This window comes from Arachis hypogaea, chromosome 14 (genome assembly GCF_003086295.3).
Source record: "Arachis hypogaea cultivar Tifrunner chromosome 14, arahy.Tifrunner.gnm2.J5K5, whole genome shotgun sequence".
NCBI classification, from domain to species: Eukaryota; Viridiplantae; Streptophyta; class Magnoliopsida; order Fabales; family Fabaceae; genus Arachis; species Arachis hypogaea.
In genome coordinates this window covers 92,195,734-92,206,900 of record NC_092049.1, presented here as the reverse complement: position 1 = coordinate 92,206,900, position 11,167 = coordinate 92,195,734, and the positions used below count along the sequence as shown (strand labels likewise).

The following is an 11,167-nucleotide window of genomic DNA, read 5'->3' as shown; positions in this document are numbered from 1 at the left end:
CAATCCAGAGATAACATTTCAGAAATTTTCGAACAGGAAGAGGAGATGGCAGCCGAAAATAATAATAATGTAAGGAAGATGCTTGGTGACTTTACTGCACCTAATTCCAATTTACATGGAAGAAGCATCTCCATTCCTGCCATTGGAGCAAACAACTTTGAGCTGAAACCTCAATTAGTTTCTCTGATGCAGCAGAACTGCAAGTTTCATGGACTTCCATCTGAAGATCCTTTTCAGTTCTTAACTGAATTCTTGCAGATATGTGATACTGTTAAGACTAATGGAGTAGATCCTGAAGTCTACAGGCTCATGCTTTTCTCTTTTGCTGTAAGAGACAGAGCTAGATTATGGTTGGATTCTCAATCCAAGGACAGCCTGAACTCTTGGGATAAGCTGGTCACGGCTTTCTTAGCCAAGTACTTTCCTCCTCAAAAGCTGAGCAAGCTTAGAGCTGATGTTCAAACCTTCAGACAGAAAGAAGGTGAATCCCTCTATGAAGCTTGGGAAAGATACAAACAGTTGACCAAAAAGTGTCCTTCTGACATGCTTTCAGAATGGACCATCCTAGATATATTCTATGATGGTTTATCTGAGCTATCTAAGATGTCACTGGACACTTCTGCAGGTGGATCCATTCACCTAAAGAAAACGCCTGTAGAAGCTCAAGAACTCATTGACATGGTTGCTAATAACCAATTCATGTACACTTCTGAAAGGAATCCTGTGAGTAATGGGACGCCTATGAAGAAGGGAGTTCTTGAAGTTGATACTCTGAATGCCATATTGGCTCAGAATAAAATATTGACTCAGCAAGTCAATATGATTTCTCAGAGTCTGCATGGAATGCAAGCTGCATCCAACAGTACTCAAGAGGCTTCTCATGAAGAAGAAGCTTATGATCCTGAGAACCCTACAATAGCAGAGGTAAATTACTTAGGTGAACCTTATGGAAACATCTATAACTCATCATGGAGAAATCATCCAAATTTCTCATGGAAGGATCAAAAGCCTCAACAAGGCTTTAACAATGGTGGAAGAAACAGGTTTAGCAATAGCAAGCCTTTTCCATCATCCACTCAGCAACAGACAGAGAACTCTGAACAAAATGCTTCTAATTTAGCAAATCTAGTCTCTGATCTATCCAAGGCCACTGTGAGCTTCATGAATGAAACAAGATCTTCTATTAGAAATCTGGAAGCACAAGTGGGCCAGCTGAGTAAAAGGATCACTAAAATCCCTCCTAGTACTCTCCCAAGCAATACAGAAGAGAATCCAAAAGGAGAGTGCAAGGCCATTGACATAAGCACCATGGCCGAACCTGTGAGGAGAGGAGAGGACATGAATCCCAAGGAGGAAGACCTCCTGGGACGTCTAGTGATCAATAAGGAGCTTCCCTCTGAGGAACCAAAGGACTCTGAGGCCCATCTAGAGACCATAGAGATTCCATTGAACCTCCTTATGCCCTTCATGAGCTCTGATGAGTATTCCTCTTCTGAAGAGAATGAGGATGTTACTGAAGAGCAAACTGCCAAGTTTCTTGGTGCAATCATGAAGCTGAATGCCAAATTATTTGGCATTGATGCTTGGGAAGTTGAACCTCCATTGTTCATCAATGAACTAAGTGATCTGGATCAACTGACATTGCCTCAGAAGAAACAGGATCCTGGAAAGTTCATAATACCCTGTACCATAGGCACCATGATCTTTAAGGCTCTATGTGACCTTGGTTCAGGAATAAACCTCATGCCCCTCTCTGTAATAGAGAAACTGGGAATCTATGGGGTGCAAGCTGCTAAAATCTCATTAGAGATGGCTGACAGTTCAAGAAAACAGGCTTATGGACAAGTAGAGGACGTATTAGTAAAGGTTGAAGGCCTTTACATCCCTGCTGATTTCATAGTCCTGGATACTGGAAAGGAAGAGGATGAATCCATCATCCTAGGAAGACCTTTTCTGGCCACAGCAAGAGCTGTGATTGATGTTGACAGAGGTGAAATAGTCCTTCAACGGAATGAGAACTCCCTTGTGTTCAAAACTCAAGGATCTCCCTCTGCAACCATGGAGAGGAAGCAGAAAAAGCTTCTCTTAATGCAGAGTCAACCCAAGCCCCCACAGTCAAACTCTAAGTTTGGTGTTGGGAGGCCACAACCAAACTCTAAGTTTGGTGTTGAACTCCCATATCCAAACTCTAAGTTTGGTGTTGGAGAGTCTCAACAAAGCTCTGCACATCTGTGAGGCTCCATGAGAGCCCACTGTCAAGCTATTGACATTAAAGAAGCGCTTGTTGGGAGGCAACCCAATTTTTATTTATCTAACCATATTTTTCTTAATTATATGTCTTTGTAGGTTCATGATCATGTGGAGTCACAAAATAAATATAAAAATTGAAAACAGAATCAAAAACAGCAGAAGAAAAATCACACCCTGGAGGAGCATCTGCCTGGCGTTCAAACGCCAGAACAGAGCATGGTTCTGGCGCTGAACGCCCAAAATGGGCAACATCCTGGCGCTGAACGCCCAGAACAAGCATGGTTCTGGCGTTCAACGCCAGAAATGGCAGCAAATGGGCGTTGAACGCCCAAAATGGGCACCAACCTGGCGCTGAACGCCCAGAGTTGTGTGCAAGGGCATTTTGCATGCCTAAAGTGGTGCAGGGATGTAAATGCCTTGACACCTCAAGATCTGTGGATCCCACAGGATCATCTCAGGATCTGTGGACCCACAGGATCATCTCAGGATCTGTGAATCCCACAGGATCCCCACCCACCTCACCCTCTATCTCTCCATTCATGACCATCCCTTATGTTTTTCATCCACCACTCACATCCATACACACATCCCTCCATCTCCTCCATATCTTCTTCTTCTATTCCTTCTTCTTTTGCTCGAGGGCGAGCAACATTCTAAGTTTGGTGTGGTAAAAAGCATAGCTTTTTTGTTTTTTTTCCATAACCATTGATGGCACCTAAGGCCAGAGAAGCCTCTAGAATGAGGAAAGGGAAGACAAAAGCTTCCATCAAGGGTCTATAGCTCAGTGGTAGAACATTTGACTGCAAATCAAGAGATCCCTGAGATACCTCAGGGGATACATTTTCTTCCACACAATTATTGGAAGCAACTAAGGGTGGAACATCAAGAGCACTCCATCATCCTTCATGAAATAAGAGAAGATCAAAAAGCAATGAGGGAGGAGCAACAAAGACAAGGAAGAGACATAGAGGAGCTTAAGGACATCATTGGTTCCTCAAGAAGGAAACGCCACCATCACTAAGGTGGATTCATTCCTTGTTCTTACTTTCTCTGTTTTTCATTTTCTATGTTATGTGCTTATCTATGTTTGTGTCTTCATTACATGATCATTAGTAGTAGTAACTATGTCTTAAAGTTATGAATGTCCTATGAATCCATCACCTCTCTTAAATAAAAACTGTTTTAAATCAAAAGAACAAGAAGTACATGAGTTTCGAATTTATCCTTGAACTTAGCTCAATTATATTGATGTGGTGACAATGCTTCTTGTTTTCTGAATGTATGCTTGAACAGTGCATATGTCTTTTGAAGTTGTTGTTTAAGAATGTTAAATATGTTGGCTCTTGAAAGAATGATGACTAGGAGACATGTTATTTGATAATCTGAAAAATCATAAAAATGATTCTTGAAGCAAGAAAAAGCAGCAAAGAACAAAGCTTGCAGAAAAAAAATAGGCGAAAAAAAAATTTAGAAGAAAAAGAAAAAGCAAGCAGAAAAAGCCAAAGCTCTTAAAACCAAGAGGCAAGAGCAAAAAGCCAATAACCCTTAAAACCAAAAGGCAAGGGCAAATAAAAAGGATCCCAAGGCTTTGAGCATCAGTGGATAGGAGGACCTAAAGGAATAAAATCCTGGTCTAAGCGGCTAAACCAAGCTGTCCCTAACCATGTGCTTGTGGCGTGAAGGTGTCAAGTGAAAACTTGAGACTGAGCGGTGAAAGTCAAGGTCCAAAGCAAAAGAAGAGTGTGCTTAAGAACCCTGGACACCTCTAATTGGGGACTTTAGCAAAGCTGAGTCACAATCTGAAAAGGTTCACCCGATTATGTGTCTGTGGCATTTATGTATCCGGTGGTAATACTGGAAAACAAAGTGCTTAGGGCCACGGCCAAGACTCATAAAATAGCTGTGTTCAAGAATCATCATACTGAACTAGGAGAATCAATAACACTATCTGAACTCTGAGTTCCTATAGATGCCAATCATTCTGAACCTCAATGGATAAAGTGAGATGCCAAAACTATTCAAGAGGCAAAAAGCTATAAGTCCCACTCATATGATTGAAGCTATGTTTCATTGATAGTTTGGAATTTATAGTATGTTCTATTCTTTTTATCCTATTTTGATTTTCAGTTGCTTGGGGACAAGCAACAATTTAAGTTTGGTGTTGTGATGAGCGGATAATTTATACGCTTTTTGGCATTGTTTTTAGTATGTTTTTAGTAGAATCTAGTTACTTTTAGGGATGTTTTTAATAGATTTTATGTTAAATTCACATTTTTGGACTTTACTATGAGTTTGTGTGTTTTTCTGTGATTTCAGGTATTTTCTGGCTAAAATTGAGGGACTTGAGCAGAAATCAGATTCAGAGGTTGAAAAAGGACTGCTGATGTTGTTGGATTCTGACCTCCCTGCACTCAAAGTGAATTTTCTGGAGCTACAGAACTCGAAATGGCGCGCTTCCAATTGCGTTGGAAAGTAGACATCCAGGACTTTCCAGAAATATATAATAGTTCATACTTTGGCCAAGAATAGACGACGTAAACTGGCGTTCAACGCCAGCTTTCTACCCAAATCTGGCGTCCAGCGCCAGAAAAGGAGCCAAAACCAGAGTTGAACGCCCAAACTGGCACAAAAGCTGGCGTTCAACTCCAAGGAGGACCTCTACACGTGTAACAATCAAAGCCCAGCCCAAGCACACACCAAGTGGGCCCCGAAAGTGGATTTATGCATCAATTACTTACTCATGTAAACCCTAGTAGCTAGTTTATTATAAATAGGACCTTTTACTATTGTATTTGGCATCCTGGATTGTATTTTGATCCTGTGATCACGTTTTGGGGGCTGGCCATCTCGGCCATGCCTGGACCTTCACTTATGTAATTTTAACGGTAGAGTTTCTACACTCCATAGATTAAGGTGTGGAGCTCTGCTGTTCCTCAAAGATTAATGCAAAGTACTACTGTTTTCTATTCAATTCTTCTTATTTCGCTTCTAAGATATCCATTCGCACCCAAGAACGTGATGAAGGTGATGATTATGTGTGACGCTCATCACCATTCTCCCCTATGAACACGTGCCTGACAAACACTTCCGTTCTACATGAAATAAGCTAGAATGAATATCTCTTAGATCTCCTAATCAGAATCTTCGTGGCGTAAGCTAGAATGATGGCGGCATTCAAGAGAATTCGGAAGGTCTAAACCTTGTCTATGGTATTCCGAGTAGGATTCAATGAATGAATAACTGTGACGAGCTCCAAACTCGCGATTTCAGGGCGTTAGTGACAGACGCAAAAGGATAGTAAATCCTATTCCAGCATGATCGAGAACCGACAGATGAATAGCCGTGCCGTGACAGGGTGCGTGAGCATATTATTCACTGAGAGGATAAGATGAAGCCATTGGCAAGGGTGATGCCTCCAGACGATTAGCCGTGCCATGACAGGGCATTGGATCATTTTCCCGAGAGATGACCGAAAGTAGCCATTGACAGTGGTGATGTATCACATAAAGCCAGCCATGGAAAGGAGTAAGACTGACTGGATGAAGATAGCAGGAAAGCAGAGGTTCAGAGGAACGAAAAGCATCTCCATTCGCTTATCTGGAATTCTCACCAATGAATTACATAAGTATTTCTATCCCTATTTTATTATATTAAATTCGAAAACACCATTATCCATTTATATCTGCCTAACTGAGATTTGCAAGGTGACCATAGCTTGCTTCATACCAACAATCTCCGTGGGATTCGACCCTTACTCACGTAAGGTATTACTTGGACGACCCAGTGCACTTGCTGGTTAGTTGTATCGAAGTTGTGACAAATCATGAATGTGTAATCACGATTACGCGTACCAAGTTGTTCACGTGCCAGGAATAGTTTGAGCCTGGACATCACAATTTCGTGCACCAGGCAGCATTCCGGCAGTAAAATGAGCGTTCCCGGATATAAACAAGCAGTAAAACTCAGCCCATATGAATTCAAAACAATTTAGACAAAATCAGCAACCAATATATCATATGAACTACTGTGCATATTCAAACAGAGCAGCCAATTTCAATCCATCAACCCAAGTTTCATATGAATGTATTAACAACTAAACACACAAAAATCCCATGTGAATTCATATGAAATAAACAAATAGTCAACATACAGCAGCAAGTAGCAATGCAAAATTAAGCAATAACCAATTAAGCAAAAAGTAGTATGCTTTGTTAAATAATGAATCAAAATGATGGCTTAAAATACAGCACCCAAACAGAACAATGAACAAAAGTAATGGATTCAAGTAGTATTTTATTTGTTGAATCCAACAACCAATTACAAGTAAGCAATAGGAATTCAAACAATTACACCCAATTGAATCCAACAATGAAGGTTACATTAAAACAAGAACTCTGTAGCAATAACAGTTTTAACTCACACATTGACACTATAATATTTTGGGTCTATGGCCATGGTTTTTTTTGTCACGGCAAAAAATCATGACCCAAAAAAAAAAAGCTATGGTCACGGTTTTTACAAAAAGGGTGACCATAGGGTACCTATGGTCACGGTTTTCTAAAAAAGGGTGGCCTAAAAGGGTCTATGGTCACGGTTTTGGGGGTGACCTAAAGGGGTCTATGGTCACAGTTTTTTACAGTGACCAAAAAGGGTATATGGTCACGGTTTTTACAAAAAGGGTGACCATAGGGTACCTATGGTTATGGTTTTGAGGGGTGACCTAAAGTGGTCTATGGTCACGGTTTTGGGGGGTGACCTAAAAGGATCTATGGTCACGGTTTTAGGAGTGACCTAAAGGGGTCTATGACCACGGTTTTTTATGGTGACCAAAAAGGGTCTATGGTCACGATTTTTCAAAAAAGGGTGACCTAAAGGGTCTATGGTCACGGTTTTGGGGGGTGACCTAAAGTGGTCTATGGTCACGATTTTGGTGGGTGGCCTAAAAAAGTCTATAGTCACAGTTTTAGGAGTGACCTAAAGGGGTCTATGGTCACGGTTTTTCGAACGGGTGACCTAAAAGTGTCTTTGGTCACGGTATTGGAAAGTGACCTAAAGATATCTATGGTCACGGTTTTGGGAGGTGACCATAGATACTCTATGGTCACGGTTATTAGGGGTGGCCTAAGGTGGTCTATGGTCACGGTTTTTTTTTTAAATTCATTTTTTATTTTTTTAACTATCCCTCCCCATAAATGCTGTCGTCCCCCCCCCCTCTCAAATCCCAAAATTCCCCCTCCCTCCCAGCAAAATCCCCATTCCCTCCTAATTAATAACTTAGAACAAAAAAAAAAACACTATCACTTCGTCACAGCCCCCATTCTCACCGTTTTCCTTTGAGCCAGCCCCCACTTTCGCCGAGCTCCTCCCAACCCCCTACATCGTACGCCGTTTCCCTTCCTCCCAGCCCCTACCATTGTCGTTCACCTTACTCCTAGCCCCTACTTCGTCATAGCCCCCAAGATCGATGAAGGCAAAAACCCTAGCGTCGTCGAGCTCCTCTGTCGCGTCTCACTGCGAGCTTCCTATCACCGCGAGCTTCCTGTCACCGCGAGGAAGAAGAGTAGGCGTCGCGCTCCTCCGCTATCCAGCCACCGTTGAACTTTGAAGAGAGAGAGAAAGCGCATGAAGATGAGAGAGAGAGGGGTCAAAAGCTGAGCTGGTGTCTGTCACTGCCTCCACTGCCTTTACCGCCGCTGTTGAAGCTCTACTGCAGCTGCTGCTGCCGTCTGAGCCGCCGCCAGGGGAAGCCGCTGCCGACGTTACCACGGGTGGAGTGTGCCGTTGAGCTGTGACCCGTTCAATTTCACCGCGAGCTTCCTGTGCTGGTAATGACTTGCCCTGTTCTAATTTGCCATGGTAATCTCTTTACCCGTTCAGTTTTACCACGGGTGGATTTAGGTTTGAACTCTGATGTTTATTCTATCTGAAATTGGTTTTCCTGTGCTCGCAATGACTTGCCCTGTTCTAATTTAGTTTTTTGCTGCTGCTTCATTGATCTGCCTTGTGCTAAATTAGTTTGCTTGGTGCTGTTGATTAGGTTTAAACTGTTATTGATCCTATGTTGCTGTTTCGTTGATTTACTTTTGTGTTAAACTGGTTTATATGATGCTGCTGCATAGTATTATTACTGCCTTATTCTTGTGTTGGCTGCTGCTGGAATGAACAAATTCTGAATTATTTGTGCTGTAGTGATAACTTTGATGAATTTCTGAGTCTAAGCTATCACTACTGCTGCATTCTTGCAATATCTGCTGTTTGAAGTGAATGATTTCTGAACACTACTTGTGCAGTGAGGATTTTGTCAATGTCTGACTTTGAGTGCTACTGCTGCTATATGTTGGCTGTTTAAAAGTAGATATTTTGGTATTTGCTTTAAGGTTTGAGTGTGGGAGGATGAACATTTTCTGCCTAATTGAACTCTCTTGAGCTGACGAAAAAAATTGTTGTTGCCAATTTAGTTGTTGTTGCTGATGTATTTTCCATTTAGTTTGGATTCAGAAATGGGATTGAAGAGTGTTGGTTTAGTAATTTGTAATTGAATTGAATTGAATTGCCTCCTATAATATGTAATTTGAATTGCCTTTTGATCTTGGACTTTGATGATGCTTTTGCTTGTGCTGTGGAAACAGGCCAAAAATGGAGCTGATTTGGAAAAAGGGAAAAAATGAAGAATGAAAAAAAAGTTTTTTTTTTCTTTTTTAAGTTAATTTTGGAAGTGATGAAATTTATTAAAGTTGAGTGGAATTAATTTTTTCTGTTAAAAATTTCCTATGATTAAACTCCATGTTAGTGTTAGTTGATTAGGTTGCTGTTTGATTAGGTTAGCTTAGTTGAACTAGGTGGTTAGGTAGTCAATTGATTTTGTAATGGATTTAGGTTTGAACTCTGATGTTTATTCTATCTGAAATTGGTTTTCCTATGCTGGTAATGACTTGCCCTATTCTAATTTAGTTTCCTATTGCTGCTTCATTGATCTGCCCTGTGCTAAATTAGTTTGCTTGGTGCTGTTGATTAGGTTTAAACTGTTATTGATCCTATGTTGCTGTTTTATTGATTTACTTTTGTGCTAAACTGGTTTATATGATGCTGCTACATAGTATTATTGCTGCCTTATTCTTGTGTTAGCTACTGCTGGAATGAACAAATTCTGACTTATTTGTGTAGGAGTGATAACTTTGATGAATTTCTGAGTCTAAGCTATCACTACTGCTGCATTCTTGCAATAGTTGCTGTTTGAAGTGAATGATTTCTGAACACTGCTTGTGCAGTGAGGATTTTGTCAATGTCTGACTGTGAGTGCTACTGCTGCTGTATGTTGGCTGTTTAAAAGTAGCTATTTTGGTATTTGCTTTAAGGTTTGATTTTGGGAGGATGAACTTTTTTTGCCTAATTGAACTCTCTTGAGCTGACGAAAAAAATTGTTGTTGCCAATTTAGTTGTTGTTGCTGATGTATTTTCCATTTAGTTTGGATTCAGAAATTCGATTGAAGAGTGTTGGTTTAGTAATTTGTAATTGAATTGAATTGAATTGCCTCCTGTAATATGTAATATGAATTGCCTTTTGATCTTGGACTTTGATGATGCTTCTGCTTGTGCTGTGGAAACTTGCCAAAAATGAAGCTGATTTGGAAAAAGGGAAAAAATGAAGAATGAAAAAAAGTTTTTTTTTTCTTTTTTAAGTTAATTTTGCAAGTGATGAAATTTATTAAAGTTGAGTGGAATTAGTTTTTTCTGTTAAAAATTTCCTTTGATTAAACTCCATGTTAGTGTTAGTTGATTAGGTTTCTGTTTAATTAGGTTAGCTTAGTTGAATTAGGTGGTTAGGTAGTCAATTAATTTTGTAGTGGATTTAGGTTTGAACTCTGATGTTTATTCTATCTGAAATTGGTTTTCCTGTGCTGGTAATGACTTGCCCTGTTCTAATTTAGTTTCCTGCTGCTGCTTTATTGATTTGCCCTGTGTTAAATTAGTTTGCTTGGTGTTGTTGATTAGGTTTAAACTGTTATTGATCCTGCGTTGCTGTTTCATTGATTTACTTTTGTGCTAAAATGGTTTATATGATGCTGCTGCATAGTATTATTGCTGCCTTATTCTTGTGTTGGCTGCTGCTGGAATGAACAAATTCTGAATTATTTGTGCTGTAGTGATAACTTTGATGAATTTCTGAGTTGTTGCAACAAGTTGGATGGTTTAACAAACTTGACTAAAACGTTGTTGCAACAAGTCAATCCTGGTATGAGTGCAGAATAAGTGCAATTAATGATAGAAGCCGCCCAACAATCTCCGCCTGACGCGAGTAGTGCACCAAATGATGCGCGACGAATAATGTGCTTTTGGTAAATGATATATCATGAATTTGAGTTAAATTTAAGGTTTTAGGATTGTGAATCATTTATAATTATGCATGGATATTGGCTGTATATATGTTGCTCTCTATTCTATGTTAATGAAAGAATATGTTAAGAAAAACAAAGTTCATATTATGTTGTATCTTTGCTTTTTACTCATGATGTCTCAATTGCTTGTCACTTGGTTTTTTTTTGAGAACTTAATTGTCGGTTATTATAACATCTGTCTATATATGAATATTTGCCAAGGTTTACTTGGTGATTTGTAACATTATTTAAAAATGAATCCCACCTTTTATGTGCCAACTAATTATTAAAATAATAGTTGATAAACCACTATTTTATGGTTTATCCTGTGCTCAATTGAGTCGTTTTTATCAATTCTTTACTCACTTATTCATACTAATTGCATGGTTTTACATTTTCCTTCCTAATCTTGTGCTATGATTGAAAACATGTTTCCTGGGCCTTTAAATTGCTAAATATTTATCCTCTTTTATTACCATTCGATGTCTTGATATGTGTGTTAAGTGATTTCAGAGATTACAGGGCAGGAATGGGTTAGAGGA

The 11,167-nt window shown here is 39.8% G+C and overlaps 1 non-coding gene across 1 annotated transcript; it reads right to left on the bottom strand.

Moving 5' to 3' along the window:
* Positions 1-441: 441 nt before the first annotated feature.
* On the bottom strand, positions 442-549 carry LOC112745463 (small nucleolar RNA R71). The gene has a single exon (XR_003173391.1). It is a non-coding gene; the product is annotated as a small nucleolar RNA R71 (small nucleolar RNA).
* Between the last annotated feature and the right edge of the window lie 10,618 nt (positions 550-11,167).